The 14,918-nt window shown below is 44.1% G+C and overlaps 1 protein-coding gene across 1 annotated transcript in view; it reads left to right on the top strand.

Annotated features, from left to right (window-relative positions):
- prelid3a (PRELI domain containing 3A) overlaps nt 1-14,918 on the top strand; it is a 56,384-nt gene continuing 41,466 nt past the window's right edge. Inside the window, exon 1 of the mRNA XM_012964293.3 lies at nt 1-23. The gene's annotated coding sequence lies outside the window, so the exon portion shown is untranslated. The remainder of the gene's footprint in view (nt 24-14,918) is intronic.

Genomic DNA, 14,918 nt, shown 5'->3' with positions numbered 1-14,918 from the left:
TGAGTAAATGTTACACAATACGCGTAAGATGTATTTTCCCCTTTACATTACATAGGTTGGTAGTTACAGAGACATTCTGTGGCTACGTAAAGTGGCGAGGTGCCAAAATAGGGGTTAAGGAATTTCCGGGTGGCTTTTAGCACGTAGCAGGCAGAGAGGAAAAGAGTGCTGAGGATCTTGGGCGCTGAAGTTTAATGGATGACGCGTGAATCCTAGGTGATTCTGCTAACGTTCGGAGGGTGGATACTAGAATTTTTTTGACGGTGGCAAAATCGAGTTAGTGGCTTTAAAATAGCGGTAATATAAAGGGTGGGCAGCCCTCTGTAGTATTGGCTTGGTTACTGGCTGACTGCGCCACATGCAAAGCCAAAATACATGACAGACTAGAGTAGGTAATATGTCTAGGGACGACGCGCCCAATCTAACCTCAGGAAATCAAGCTGATAATGATCCCTTAGGGACATTGTCTATGCCTTATTTCAAATAAATACAGCCTCGTTTTTAAAAAATCCATGTCTGCATGGTTATTGGAATGGGATTAATTGATAGAGAAACCAAAAGACTGTTGGAGGTAGGAATGCACAAATTAGAAATTTGCCAACTTCTGTAGCATAATGCAACCTATACCCTGTAATGACATTGTCACATCCCTGGGGGGGGGGGGTAATTCAATGATATCACAAGGATGGAGAAGCCATGCAGGATATCTGTCTCTTGACCAATGCTTTCAAGTAGTTTCTTGTCCCTCTGGCATACAGATTGCCAGTCTTGGGCTGGTCAGCACATTTGAAAGCTCTTTGAATTTTCCACCTAGTCCCCAGTGTGGCTCATTTGCCCTCTATCACTTGTGCATCAGTCATGTGACCTACAGGTGCCTTGCTACTCCCCAAAATGTGAAAACCTAGGTCAGGGTCTAGGTCAAGGTTTTTGTGACCTTAAAACTTCAACTGAAGAACAATGTTAAAGGAACAGTAACTCCAAAAAATGAAAGAGCTTTAAAGTAATAAAAATATAATGCACTGTTTCCCTGCACTGGTAAAACTGGTGTGTTTGCTACAGTAACACTAGTATAATTTATATAATAAGCTGCTGTGTAGCCATGGGGGCAGCCATTCAAGCTGGAAAAAAGGAGAAAAGGCACAGGTTACATAGCAGATAACAGATAAGCTCTGTAGAGTACAATAGTGTTTTATCTGCTATGTGCCTGTGCCTGTGCCTTTTCTCCTTTGAATGGCTGCCTCCATGTCTGCATAGCAGCTTATTTATATAAATTATAGTAGACTTTCTGAAGTAAACACACAACTTTTACCAGTGCAGGGCAGCAGCACATTATATTTTAGTTACTTTTATACACTTTCATTTTTTGGTGTTACTGTTCCTTTAAGGGGCAAATCAAAAGCAGCCCTAGCACTGTAAGCACTGTACAGATGATGCAATCACAAGTCACACCTTATATTTCTGACAAAAATAGTAGTGACTCCTGATGAGAGAAGGATGAAAAAATGCTTTGTCATGGTGACTGCTGGATTCCACAGTCACTGTTTTCAACATTCAGTGTTTCCTTAAACTGACACAGTGATTATAATTAAACCATTTATTTCATAAACAGGCCTTTTGGGTAAGCATTGTCATGTGAGATTTATACATAAAGGCAAACATAGACTAACACAAAAAAAAAAATACTGAGCAAAGACGATAAGGTTATTGTAAGAATACCTCGTGGTCCAGAGGTTAGGCGGGGACGCCGCCTCTTCGTGCGTGCCGATGCGCGTCTCCAGCTCCTCTGGCGCGAAGGTACGCGTGCATCCTTTTAAAGACCGGCGCACGTATGACATCATCGCGCTAGGCACGAAATTCAAATATTTAAAGGCGCCTGTGGGTATTTTCAGTGCCCAACTTCGGTTTTGCCTCCTTGTTCCTGTTTCTGCTGTTTCTTGATTCTGATTCGTGATTTGACCCTTGCCTGACTCTGACCTTGCTGTTTGCCGCCTGTACTGACCCTCTGCCTGTTACTGACTACGTTTTCCAGAATTCGATTTTGTACCTCGCTGCCTGTTCGGTTTGACCTCGGCCTGTTCATATCGTCTCTCCTTCCCAAACTTTGCATAACGCTAGGTTCCCTAGCTTGCTCAGAACATTTGCCCTGGTCCTCTCACAATAAGTCCTGGCGGCACCCGAGTAGCGGAGGGCTCCTCCCGAAGTGAAAGGTGGTTGTTATAGGCAGAAGAGTGAGCTCAGACCGGGACCTTGGCTTTTGTTCTGAGTTTTGGGATACTGTGCGTTACAGTTATATTTATCATGCTGTGTAAAAAGTGGAGTAAAACATTACCAGTGATGTTGCTCATAGCAGCCAATCAGATGCTTTGCTTTGGTTTTCTATAGAGATGCACCGAATCCCGGATTCGGTTTGGGAATCGGGCCGAATTCAGCCTTTTTTCAAGGTATTCGGTTTCGGCCGAATCCTTGCTCTAAGCCGAACCGAATCTGAATCCGGAAGTGCCCCCAATTGCCCCATAGAGAGTACCCCCCCATAGAAAGTACCCCCAATAGACTGTGCCGTACCCCCCCTATAGAAAGTACCTGCAACAGACCAAGTCATTGTCGGCGGCTCCTTCTCTCTTATGCGGCAGCGACAGGCCCTTTTATAAGGTTGCGCCCGTGCTTATGACATCACACGTCAGCAGCAAGGCGCAACCTTATAGATGGGCCTGTTGCTGCCGTATAAGAGAGAAGGAGCCACCGACAATGACTTGGTCTGTTGGGGGTACTTTCTATGGGGGCAATTGGGGGCACTGTCTCTAAGGGCTATTGGGGGCTCTGTGTGTGTGGGGTACTGTCTATGGGGCAATTGGGGGCACTGTATGGGGGCACTTTCTATTGGGGCACTGTCTAAGGGCAATTGGGGGCACTGTGTATGGGGGTACTATCTATGGGGCAATTGGGGGCACTGTGTATGGGGGAATTGGGGCACTGTGTATGGGGGCACTTTCTATGGGGGGGCAAGGTGTATGGGGCAATTGGGGGCACTGTGTATGGGGGTACTGTCTATGGGGCAATTGTATGGGGGGGGGGGCTGTGGCTAGCATAGCGTTAGGGGGGCCTGGCCTAGTGCTGGGCGATATGACCAAAAATTTATATCACGGTATTTTTTTTATTATATCGGTATCACGGTATTTGACGGTATTTTTTTTCCCCATGCATGATTAGGTGACCACCCCAAACACCCCCCCCCAACCCCCAAACACCCCCCCCAACCCCAAACACCCCCCATCCGCACCCCCCACCCCAAACACCCCCCCCATCCCCTTCACATAAATATAACTTACTGGCCAGGCAGCCGCAGGCACCCCCGACAGCTCACAGAGCCTCCTGGCAATTTTTCTTACTATTTCCGGGTTGCGCGCGTGACGTCAGCGCGAGCGTGACGTCAGCGCGCACGTAACGTCAGCGCGCACGTAACGTCAGCGCGCACAACCCGGAAATAGTAAGAAAAATTGCCAGGAGGCGCCCACACCGGTATGCCGGTAAGTTAAAAATTTTTATCATTTTTTAAAAAAAAAACGGTGTTCGGTATATACCGGTATACCGCCCAGCACTAGCCTGGCCAGCATAGTGTTAGGGGGCACTGTGGTAGGGGGCCCTAATACTTTTTATGTCTTTGTGTCCTGTACTGATGGGAGGAGCCCTGGAGGAGGGGGGCCCAGAAAATTTTGTTGTGAGGGGCCCCGTGATTTCTGATGGCGGCCCTGCCACCATGGGCAGCCACGGACGCACAGCTGAATCCACTTTTGACAATTATGACATGCGCACCGCATTTCAAATTCAATCAATCACTTGGAGGTTTTACAATCTATACCTAACACAGTTAAAGTGCCAACTGCACAGATGAGAAGGTTAAAGTAAATGAAGTCAGGTTTCCATTTTGCTGGTATAGCTGAACAGAGGGGTCTTATACTGGAGGTTACATGGCAACTTCTGCAGAGATGAAAACCTGTAGATACAAAGCAAATGTAACCTTGTACCTTCAGCTTGTACATTCCCATTGTTACTACTAGTGTAAATCCTATTCCTACCAGTGTTATTCCCTCTTTTATGCTGGGCTGCAGTGATAGGGGGCAGGAGATGTGCAATTTGCTAATGCTATTTGAATTATTTACTTAATGTGGAATTGCCTTGGTGCCAAGTAAATACATATACAGATCTTTCCCGCCACCATCACCATTAACTTTCATTTGCAGAAACGTACAGTAGGGGGTTTTTCATGGTGAGGGCAGTGAGGTTGGGGAATGCCCTTCCTAGTGATGTGGTAATGGCAGATTCTTTTAATGCCTATAAGAGGGGCTTGGATGAGTTCTTGAACAAGCATAGTATCCAAGGCTATTGTGATACTAATATCTACAGTTAGTATTAATGTTTGTATATATGGTTTATGTATGCGAGTGTATAGGATAGGTCAGTACAATCAGGGCCGCCATCAGGGGGGCACAGGGGGTACGATCGTCCCGGGCCCGAGCTTTAAAGGGGGCCCGGCCACGCTAGAGTTTCCTTAGCTCGGGCCCCCTTTCCTCAAGCCCGGGCCCCGTCTTTAGTTTTATCCTCCTCTTTGTGCCGCGGCTCGCTGCCGCATCTTTGCTTTTATAAGGTTGCGCCCGTGCGTACTGACGTCACACGCACGGGCCGCAACCTTATAAAAGCACGGAAGTAGCAGAGAGCCGCGGCACATAGAGGAGGACATTGCCGAGCTGGGTGGCAGGAAATGTTAGGTGCTTGGGGCCCTGGGGGTAAACTGAAGGTTACTTGGGGGCCCTGGGGGAAGCTGAAGGATACTTGGGGGGCCCTGGGGGTAAGCTGAAGGATACTTGGGGGGCCCTGGGGGTAAGCTGAAGGATACTTGGGGGCCCTGGGGGTAAGCTGAAGGATACTTGGGGGGCCCTGGGGGTAAGCTGAAGGATACTTGGGGGGCCCTGGGGGTAAGCTGAAGGATACTTTGGGGCCCTGGGGGTAAGCTGAAGGATGCTGGGGGAAGCCGGAGGATGCTGGGGGGGCCCTGGGGGAAGCCAGAGGATGCTGGGGGAAGCAGGAGGATGCTTTGAGGGGCCCTGGGGGAAGCAGGAGGATGCTGGGGGAAGCAGGAGGATGCTGGGGGGAGCCAGAGGATGCTGGGGGTGCCCTGGGGGGAAGCCGGAGCATGCTTGGGGGGAGCAGGAGGATGCTTTGAGGGGCCTGGAGGGAAGCAGGAGGATGCTGGAGGATGCTGGGGGGGGGGGCAGGAGAATGCTTGGGTGGCCTTGGAAGAAACAGGAGGACGCTGGGGGGGAGCCGAAGGATGCGGAAGGAAGCAGCAGAGGGCAGGCCATAGTATGAGTAATTTGGGGGGAGCACCAATGTTTTAGGGGGCCCTGGGCTGGCCAGCATTGATTTAGGGGGTACCTGCCCTGGCACCAATGTAAAACGTAACCCCTGGCCACCAATGTTTTAGGGGGGCCCTGGCTACCAATGTCTGTATGTCCTTTGTATTGATGGGAGGGGTCACTGGGGGAGGGGCCATTGGGAGTGTGGGAGGAGGGGGGGCCCAGAAAATCTTGTTGTGAGGGGCCCCGTGATTTCTGATGGCGGCCCTGAGTACAATATAGTACAGTATAATCTCTGCAGGTATGTATTTGATTTTTTTACTTTCTTTTAACTTAATCAGTGCCTCAAAGGTGTTGCTGAACCTAAACTTTAATGCTTTATGATCTAATTTATATTTATTTATTGGTTGCTGTACTTGTATATATGTGAATTGTTAATTGGTATTAGTGATGGTGAACATGATTATTTTTAGGTTGCGCTTTGGGTCCTACGGGAGAAAAGTGCTTTACAAATGTTTGTTGTTGTTGTTGTAGGTTTTTTGCATAGTTTATGACATAGACTACTACTATGTGACTGTGCAAAAGTGACTTCTGCATGTTGTCTGTCTCTTTCTAATGAGTGTCACTAAGTTCAAGTTAGTTATCATTAGTTCAAGTTTCCAACTTGCCACTACCAGGAGGAATTCCACATGTTCAAGCTATGCAAAAATGCAAATTAATGAACCCTTTTTACAGTTTTACTGCTTTTAATGTATAAATGATGATGATGTTGATGTGCACATAATGGCAAAGCTTTTCTTGTACTAAGTGACTACTACTAGTATAGTATTACTAGTATTTCATTATGCTTGATGCCTTTATTAGAACAGTCTTCAACAGTCTAGTCTTCAACTCAGTATGGCATGTGAATTCTAGACTTTTTTCAATTCAATATGTCAATTCAATATGTCTTCTACAACTCCTCAATCAATCAGTAACACATCAAACATCTCTTTTTTTATTTTATTTTTTAAAGTATAGCACAATAAAAAATTACAATCAATTTCAGTTAGTCACATACATTTTTATTTTTTGGCAACTAAAAAGTGTTTACCATATATTACAATAATTAAACAAGCTGTAGGCAAAGGCTTGCTTTCTGTAATACCCTAGCCCTGCTCTAAATATGTTTCCAATGTTTTCTGTAGCTTTAGTAAATGTTTTACTATCTACTCAATAGGATTCAATAGGATTCCGATTCGGTTCGGGATTCGGCGCATCCTTAGTTTTCTAACTGTTGAAATCTAATTGCTGATTGGTTGCCCTGGGCAACATCACTGGTAATGCTTTACTCCACTTTTTACACAGTATGATAAATATACCCCTTGTTGTGTATTTAGCATTAATATGACACACAGGTGTGTAGAAGTCTGTGCGGATGCTGGCATTAGGGCTCATACTCACAAGAGTTCCTTCCTGCATTCCCCTGTAGAGTGTTTTCCTGTGTTCCACAGCAGGAGAGTGCAGGAATGAGGGCATGCTGCTTTCCACGCATGTTTAATGCTTACATGCGCCCATTTGAGGCACATACAGAAGTATGGAATGTGTTTCTTTCTGTGCGCCCCTGCGGTGGAACAAAGGAGAATGTCACTGCAGGGGAACGCAGAAACAAACGCTTGTGAGTATGAACCCTCAGTTGTACATGTGTATTCTTCTCATTTCTGTGTAACAACTATGTGCTGTATAAGGATAGTAATAATATTGGATAACAGGCTTCATCTTATTTATAGACACATATATGTGGCAGGTTAAAATAGGATGGCCTGCTTGCTCACCTCAGTGTGAATCAAAGACAAGCCTAGTACCTTTGCAGCAACAGGGAACAAAGATGGCAACATGGAAACAGTGGCCAAGTGCTATAGTACTAATGGGCAAAAGTCCTGCACGCATCTGCTTGGGCAGACTCGCAGCCCCTACCACACCCACCAGCCTGCTATGGCCCCTTACCTTCTAATTATGTGGAAACATATTTATTTAATTAAAACTGATTGAAAGCAGTAAGACTTCCTTACCACAGATTTTTCTTGGATCCCTATGTTGTATATTTTGTCTATGATACATAAGATGCTTGAAGACACCCCCCTTCCCCCCAGCCTATAGTGTCAGGCATTGGTTTAGTATTGGAACCCCTCTCTAAATATGTGGATCATCACCTGTAGAGTTGGTTGCCAGAACCTTGCTTTGCAGTATAGATATCCATAGTCTATTTACATCTATATCATAAAATGAGGGGATTAGATATATAGAGGAGGCTTTATTAGAAATTACAGTATTCAATGCCCAAATCTATTTTGGTTTGGGAAACCTTTTGTGTATGAGCTTGAAAAAGTTTTTTAGATAATAAAATCTTGGGTATACAACTGGGCAAACATACATACAAACAAAGCCTTTATGCAGACATATTTATGACCATAACTAAACCATTGATTGTTATCAAAACTGGTAGCTTTTAGCAAAGCTTTGAAATTTGGCAGTATGGAGTACAAACTTTTTTATAGCTCACACCACATATACCAGGCAGTGTTTTTTAATTTGTTGAAATGTAAGCCATGATATTAGTACACACAAGGTATATTTTGGGGCCCCTACATGCCACATACTTAGCCACATAGGTAAACCTATGCACAATGGGCATTCATATTTAGGATGTTTTATAGTGGTATCTAATGATATGTGGGAGATAAGATGCTTCAAAGTGGAAGCTTAAAGGGATTTTCAGAAATTGTATCAAAACATCTATATTAAGATTAAGGGGACATGTACCATAAATGTTTACAATGCACTAAACCATGTAAAATAATGTAAAATAGAAGTAAGTGCTTTTATTTTAATACCTTTGGGTTCAAATATGTCCATAACTGCTTGAAAACTCTTCTCTACCCAGACCCTTTGCAAGCTTCCGGTTTAGCCTCTTTAGTATGTGGCTCAGAGCTGCAGGGCCAGATAGACTTCAGTGACACAGCAGAGCTACTTAAAGTGCAGTAAATATGTATAGGGTGGGCTGGGCTTAGCAATGTCACAGGCAGGGTTCCTGCTCTACTCACTCCTCCCCCATTCCCCCCCCCCCAGCAGCAGCACAAGCACAGAGACACAGAAGGTTGAAACTGGGAGGGGTTTTCCCTGCTACTGCTGAGTAAAGCCTGTCAGTCAGTGCTTTGACCACTTCCTGTGGGAGACTGAAGCGACACTCCCATCTTTCATTTTGTTCTGGCTTCTGATTAGAGAGGTTGTGTATGCAGCTATCATATAATAACAGTTTTAGGAGGTAAAATGCTTTCAAAACATCTTTCTTTCTGCATCTTTTCACATTTTAAGGGAGGATGAATATTATAACTGAATATGAACTTTATATAAAATGTCTCCTTTAAGGGTGAGAACCCATGGACCTCCGAAAAGGCTTTCCACCAGCAAAAATAGAAATTGCTGTTGGAAAGCCCTATGCATTGCTTCAGTTTCCGAAGTCGCGTGAAGTTGCCTGCAGGAGGAAACTTAGCGCGACTCTCATTCACACTACTGAATTGATTTTTAAAAGCCAGCTAGGTACATGCCACAAGTTTACTATTAACACAGGATACTAGGTCTAAATTCTCTCATAAGTTGGTAAAATGTGAATACGTAATTGTTATTATAATAACCTTTTTACCGTGGTTTCAATATCTACATCTAACTTCTTTTACACTCAAAAGTGCCTAGTCCAAAACATGTTGTGTAATCCATCACCTCAATAAACACTTCATATTTAGGGGTGGAGATTTGATTCCCAAACTACTCAAACTAAATGGATTTTTGCTCTTCAGACATGCATACCTACAGGCTTGAATAGGGACATGGACAATGGATATCAATATTATTCAGTGGCTCGTTATTTTTGGTGATATGCTTTCTAATTGTATCTACTATCCTTGAATTCTGCCACTATTACACATTTCCAAAAAACTCAGCAACGTGGAACCCCAGGTTTCAAGTAGGGATGCACCAGATCTGCTATTTTGGGATTCGAGTCCTGCACAAAAGATTTGGCCAAATCCTGAACAGAATCTAAATCCCAATTTGCATATGCAAATTACATTACAACAACTACAAATTACATTACAAATTTTCAACTTCCGCGTTCATGTCATGAAAAGTCACATGATTTTAGGGATTCAGATTTGGTTGGGCCAGATCCAAAATTTGAGGGGATTCCACAGTTTAAGATGATAATGTAGGCAGGTGTTCTGATATCCCAGAAGACAACAGTTTTTCAGATTGTTTGGGGCAACACTTTTGCCAGGTACATTAGTTGATATAAAGAGATTACTGACCATTTGGATCCATTCTCTTTTTTGGGATGATGGTCCGACTTCCACTTCATGGAAATGAGTCTTTTTGTCTTTAGAAGTAGAACATTGAGGAGGGTTTGTTCTGCTATTGTAGGGACTGTTCTGCTACTTGTTTCAGTATTGGGGTTTCTGGAGTAAGTGGAATAATAAGTGCTAAAATAAGTCCAATTTCTCCTGTCACTTCTGTCCAGAACCTGGTAGGGCAGTCCCAGACTAGATGCATACAATCTGCTTGAGAACATTTGGGACAGATATGAGGAATATTAGGGTTTATCATATGAAATTTTGCAGGTAGCAGAATTGTATCATTTTGTCCCTAGAGATAAATAACATAACACTATAGTAAGTTAGGTTGAAAAAAGACGTTGATCACATTCAACCATAATGTCTATATATAACCTGCCTAATTGCTAGTTTATCCAGAGGAAGAATGGCAATCAGACCAGTCCCTGGATCAACTCGTACTACATCTATCTCCCAGCACAGTGGTAGTGATGCGAGCACCACTATACCTTTCTAGCAGTGATCCCCAACCAGTGGCTCGTGAGCAACATGTTGCTCACCATCCCAGTAGGGGTCTGTTGTAGAAGGAGTTGGACAGTAATGCAGGCAGGTTGTTAACAGTTCACCATCTTTATTTCTTACACACAGAGACCAGCTTCCTAGTCTCCTCCCACTATTTCCCAAGGCTGCAACATTCAACAGCATATAATTTTATAAAACATAACACAGCTTCTGCACATACATAACATTTCTCCACCCTTCCATTATGTTTAAAAACCTGGAAACATTATAAAGCACATAGTCAGCCAGATGCTTAGGCAAATTATTTGTGCGAGTTGAACTTCGGCGAATTTCACTGGCCAGTTCATTACTGCCTGAAGGGTTGTCCGGTATTTGTGGCTGTGCAACCAGATTGGGTGGATCATCCAAGAGATGCCAGTTAGAGGTAGTGTCCCGCACCTGTGAGGGCTCAGGAATGGGGACTAAACTGCTCACATGCCAAGTAGATCCATCCTGCAGTCTGTAGGTTACTGGTCCCAACTGACTGTGAATCTGAATGGGATCAGATAAAATAGGATCAAATTTTGATCTGATTGAGGGCTTTCTTATTCTTACCCATTGCCCAGCATTAAGGGTAATTGTCTTAGCTTTTTGTTTTAAATCATTGTAAGCTTTTGTTTTGTCCTGATAATTTTTTACCCTTGCCCGCAACTCTTGGGGTTTACTGATTTCCATTGGTGGCCGTAAACGTGTTAGGGGCATCTGTAGACTTGCTGGTGTTTCCCCAGTTGCACTATGGGGTGCAGACCGGTAGTGCTGCAGGACTGTAGTTAAAGCTTTGCTAAACAGAAGGCCTTCATGCAAATGTACCTTAAGACATTCTTTAAAGTCTGATTAAAGCGTTCCACACCTCCATTAGCCTGTGGATGGTATCGAGGTGTTAAAATGTGCTTTATGCCCTTCAGTTGAAGGAAATCTTCAAATTCTTTTGACACAAACTGTGGCCCATTGTCTGTAATAATTTCTAGTGGAAGTCCCCACCGTGAAAACCATCCTTCTAAGGTTGCGATGACGACTTTAGAGGTAATGATTCCTGCTGTAGCTACCTCTGGCCATTTAGAGAACAAATCATATGCGACCAACAAGTACCTCTGGTGTTGTGGTGCAACAGAGATTTCTCCACATATATCCAGCTGAATTGTATCCCATGGCGCTTGTGGGAAAGGCCTAACTTGTAGTGGAGCAGCGGTTTTCTTCAGATTTTTTCCAGAGAGTAAGCAAGGTTCACAGTTTCGAATCAAGGTTTCAATTTGTTTGTCTATGCCAGGCCACCATACTGCTTCTCTACAAAGCTGTTTTGTTCTCACCACACCTAAATGCCCTTCATGGGCCACTTCATAACTGCCCTGTGCCCTCGTACTAAACAAACATCTTTCCAAGGTGACAATTCTGTTCTCACTTGGTAGTATGACTGAAGGTGTCCTGGTAGAACAGATGGCCATTCTCCGCTTAAGTATGTTAGTATTTCTTGAATCACTGGATCATTCTGAGATGAGGTCACTAAGTCTTGTGGCGTAACTGTAAAGACAAATGAATTGGATATCACCAGACCGTCTTCTTTCTCCTGTGAAGTCTGTGTCTCCTCAGGCTTGAGGACCACACGGGACAGGTAGTCAACTTGATTTAATTTTCCGGGTCTGTAGCGTACTTCAAAGTTGTATTGATATAACCTGTCTGACCATCTGTGAATACGCAGGGGACGATGGCCTGATCCTGATGTAGACAGCAATGAAGTTAGGGCTTGGTGATCTGTTCTCAGGGTAAACTTCCTGCCATAAAGGAAATGATGCCACCTTTCACAAGCCCATATACAGGCCAATGCCTCTCGCTCACCCGCAGCATATTTCTGCTCAGCTGGAGAGAGATTTCGAGAAGCAAAAGCAACAGGGTGTTCCACTCCATGTTGAATCTGTGATAGGACTGCACCTATGGCAACAGCTGAAGCATCACAAGAGACAAATGTAGGTGCATTTGGTGAAAAATGTGCAAGTGTTGGTGCTGAAGCAATACACTGCCTTAGTGTACAGACTGCTTGGGAACAAGCTGGTGTCCACTCCCACTGTACATCTTTTTTTAACAAGGAACGTAATGGTGTTGTGATTTCTGCATAGTCAGCTACGAAACGTAAATAATAGTTTGTAAATCCCAAAAAAGAAGCAAGTTCTGCTCTGTCTTTTGGTTCAGGCAATTTATGTATGGCCTCAACATTGGATTGTAAGGGTTGAATCCCCAGTGAGGATAATCTATGACCCACAAAGTCAACTTCCGATTGTGTGAAAACACATTTTGCTTCATTCAAGGTGAGGTTATAGTCCATCAGCCTGTGGAACACCTGATCAAGGATTGCATTGTGTTTCTCCAGAGAGGGTGCATGGATAAGTATGTCATCCAGATAAATTGTTACCCCAGAGATTCCTGCAAAAACAGAGACCATAACTTTCTGGAAACAGCTTGGGGCAGAACACAGTCCGAATGGAATGCGTTTGAAACGATAAAGTCCTTGATGTGTAATGAAAGCGGTCAGGTTTCTAGCCTGCCAAGACATGGGTATTTGTAAATAGCCTTGACGGAGGTCCAGCTTTGTGAAAATTTTTGATCCATGGCATTGGGAAATTAAATCTTCTGTAGTGGGCAGAGGGTAACAGTCAGGTATAATTGCTTTGTTTACCTGACGTAAGTCCATACATAGCCGAATCTGCCCATCCTTTTTTTTTGCAATTACTAGGTTTGAGACCCATGGGGAGGAGTCAATTGGTTCTATAATACCCTCCTGCAACAGCTTATTGAGTTCTGCTTCTACTGCAGCGTGGATTGCTAGAGGGGGCCTGCGCAAGGACTGCATTACTGGAGATACTTGAGTGTTCACCATTGGATTGTGAGAAAATTTGCAAATGCGACCCAGTCCATTAAAGGCCTGAGGATATTTTTCTTTCCAGACAGTGTCTACTATATGTATTTCAGCATTTGTCTGGTCAAGAACTTTAAATCCCAGTGCATGAAACAAGTCCAGCCCCAGTATGTTTGCTCCTTTCTCAGTGACATAAAATGTAAAGCTTCCCAAATGCTTGTTTTGGTGTGTAACAGGTAAGGTTGCCTTGCCCAAGACTGAAATTTGGGTATTACTGTAGCCTGTTAAGCAAGTTAGTGTATCTTGGAGTGGGTAATGCCGAAAATATGCATTGTATGTAGCAGCGTTTATAATGGAGACCTTTGCCCCGGTGTCCAAAAGTAGTGGTATTGTGACATTAGCAATAACACAGTGGCAGAGTTTGAAATTTGCATTATCCTTACCCACAGCATGAATGTGACTTTCATCAGGTACACAGTCATCTTGCACTAAATTATGAACTGATGTGTCCGGCATGGAGCGGCACAATTTAGCAAAGTGGTTCATTTTATTACAGCACCTGCAGCGTTTCCCTTGTGCCGGGCACAGTTTCATGCCACCTTTATGGCGGCTGCCTCCACAATTGTAACAGTGTGCATTAGAGTTACTGTCAGTCAATTTGTGTACATGAATGGGGATCTCACTCCCTCCTGCAGGGGGCAGCATATTCCTGGCCTGGAGCAAAACCATTTCTATTTGGCACCCCAATTCCACAGCTTTTTGTAAAGTAAGTGTATCTGGCTCCATAAGCAACCTCTCTCTGAGTTTAGGGTTTGTTGTTTTTTTCAATCAGTTGGTCTCTAATCATTTCATCTTGTAAGGACCCAAATTTGCAGGGGACTGCTAGCTGTCGCAGCTCAGCAACATAGTGACGTATAGTTTCCCCTTCAGCTTGACAGCGCTTGCGAAAACGCACTCTGGCCACTAAAGCATTTGGGGCAGGTTGAAAATAATTCTTCAGGGCCTGTACTGTAGCAGTGTATGAGGAGTCTGCTCCCAGAGTTGTGAAGATGCGATATGCTTCGGAGCCCAGGGAGTTAAGTAACAGGGCCCTTTTCCTCTCAGGGGAAGTCCCATCCAGGCCAGAAGCAAGTAAGTAGATAGAAAACTGTTCATACCAGAGATCCCAGGGCACTGCAGGCTCCCCAGGGTGCTGCAGAAACTTTTCAGGGGGTTGCGCAGAGGGTTCAGATGTCCTCGTCGCCATTGTTATATCAGTGATGCTGGACAGTAATGCAGGCAGGTTGTTAACAGTTCACCATCTTTATTTCTTACACACAGAGACCAGCTTCCTAGTCTCCTCCCACTATTTCCCAAGGCTGCAACATTCAACAGCATATAACTTTATAAAACATAACACAGCTTATGCACATACATAACAGCCCTCTTCACCTCTTGTATCGGTTACTGATTGCTTTATATGTTACTCTGTATGTCCAATGTATGTAACCCACTTATTGTACAGCGCTGCGGAATATGTTGGCGCTTTATAAATAAATGTTAATGTAATGTAATGACCACGCAGATGCTTAAGCAGAAGAGAGCTACTGTAAAGCAAAGAAAACTTTATCAACAGTGTCAGCACATTTCAGGAAATTCAACAGTTCGGACCCACATAAAGTGACCTTTTGGGCAGTTGAGAGAATTAAATTTAGGAACATTGCCTATAGCCTGGTGAACTCTTCGGTGCTTGTGGCAGTCATGTGAGAGGTGGGAGATGTGATGGACGTGAGTGGGGGGCAGCATTTTGGATAG

Source organism: Xenopus tropicalis, chromosome 6, assembly GCF_000004195.4.
Source record: "Xenopus tropicalis strain Nigerian chromosome 6, UCB_Xtro_10.0, whole genome shotgun sequence".
Classification (NCBI taxonomy): Eukaryota; Metazoa; Chordata; class Amphibia; order Anura; family Pipidae; genus Xenopus; species Xenopus tropicalis.
The sequence above is the reverse complement of the archived record's forward strand: the minus strand, read 5'-3'. Positions and strand labels throughout refer to the sequence as shown.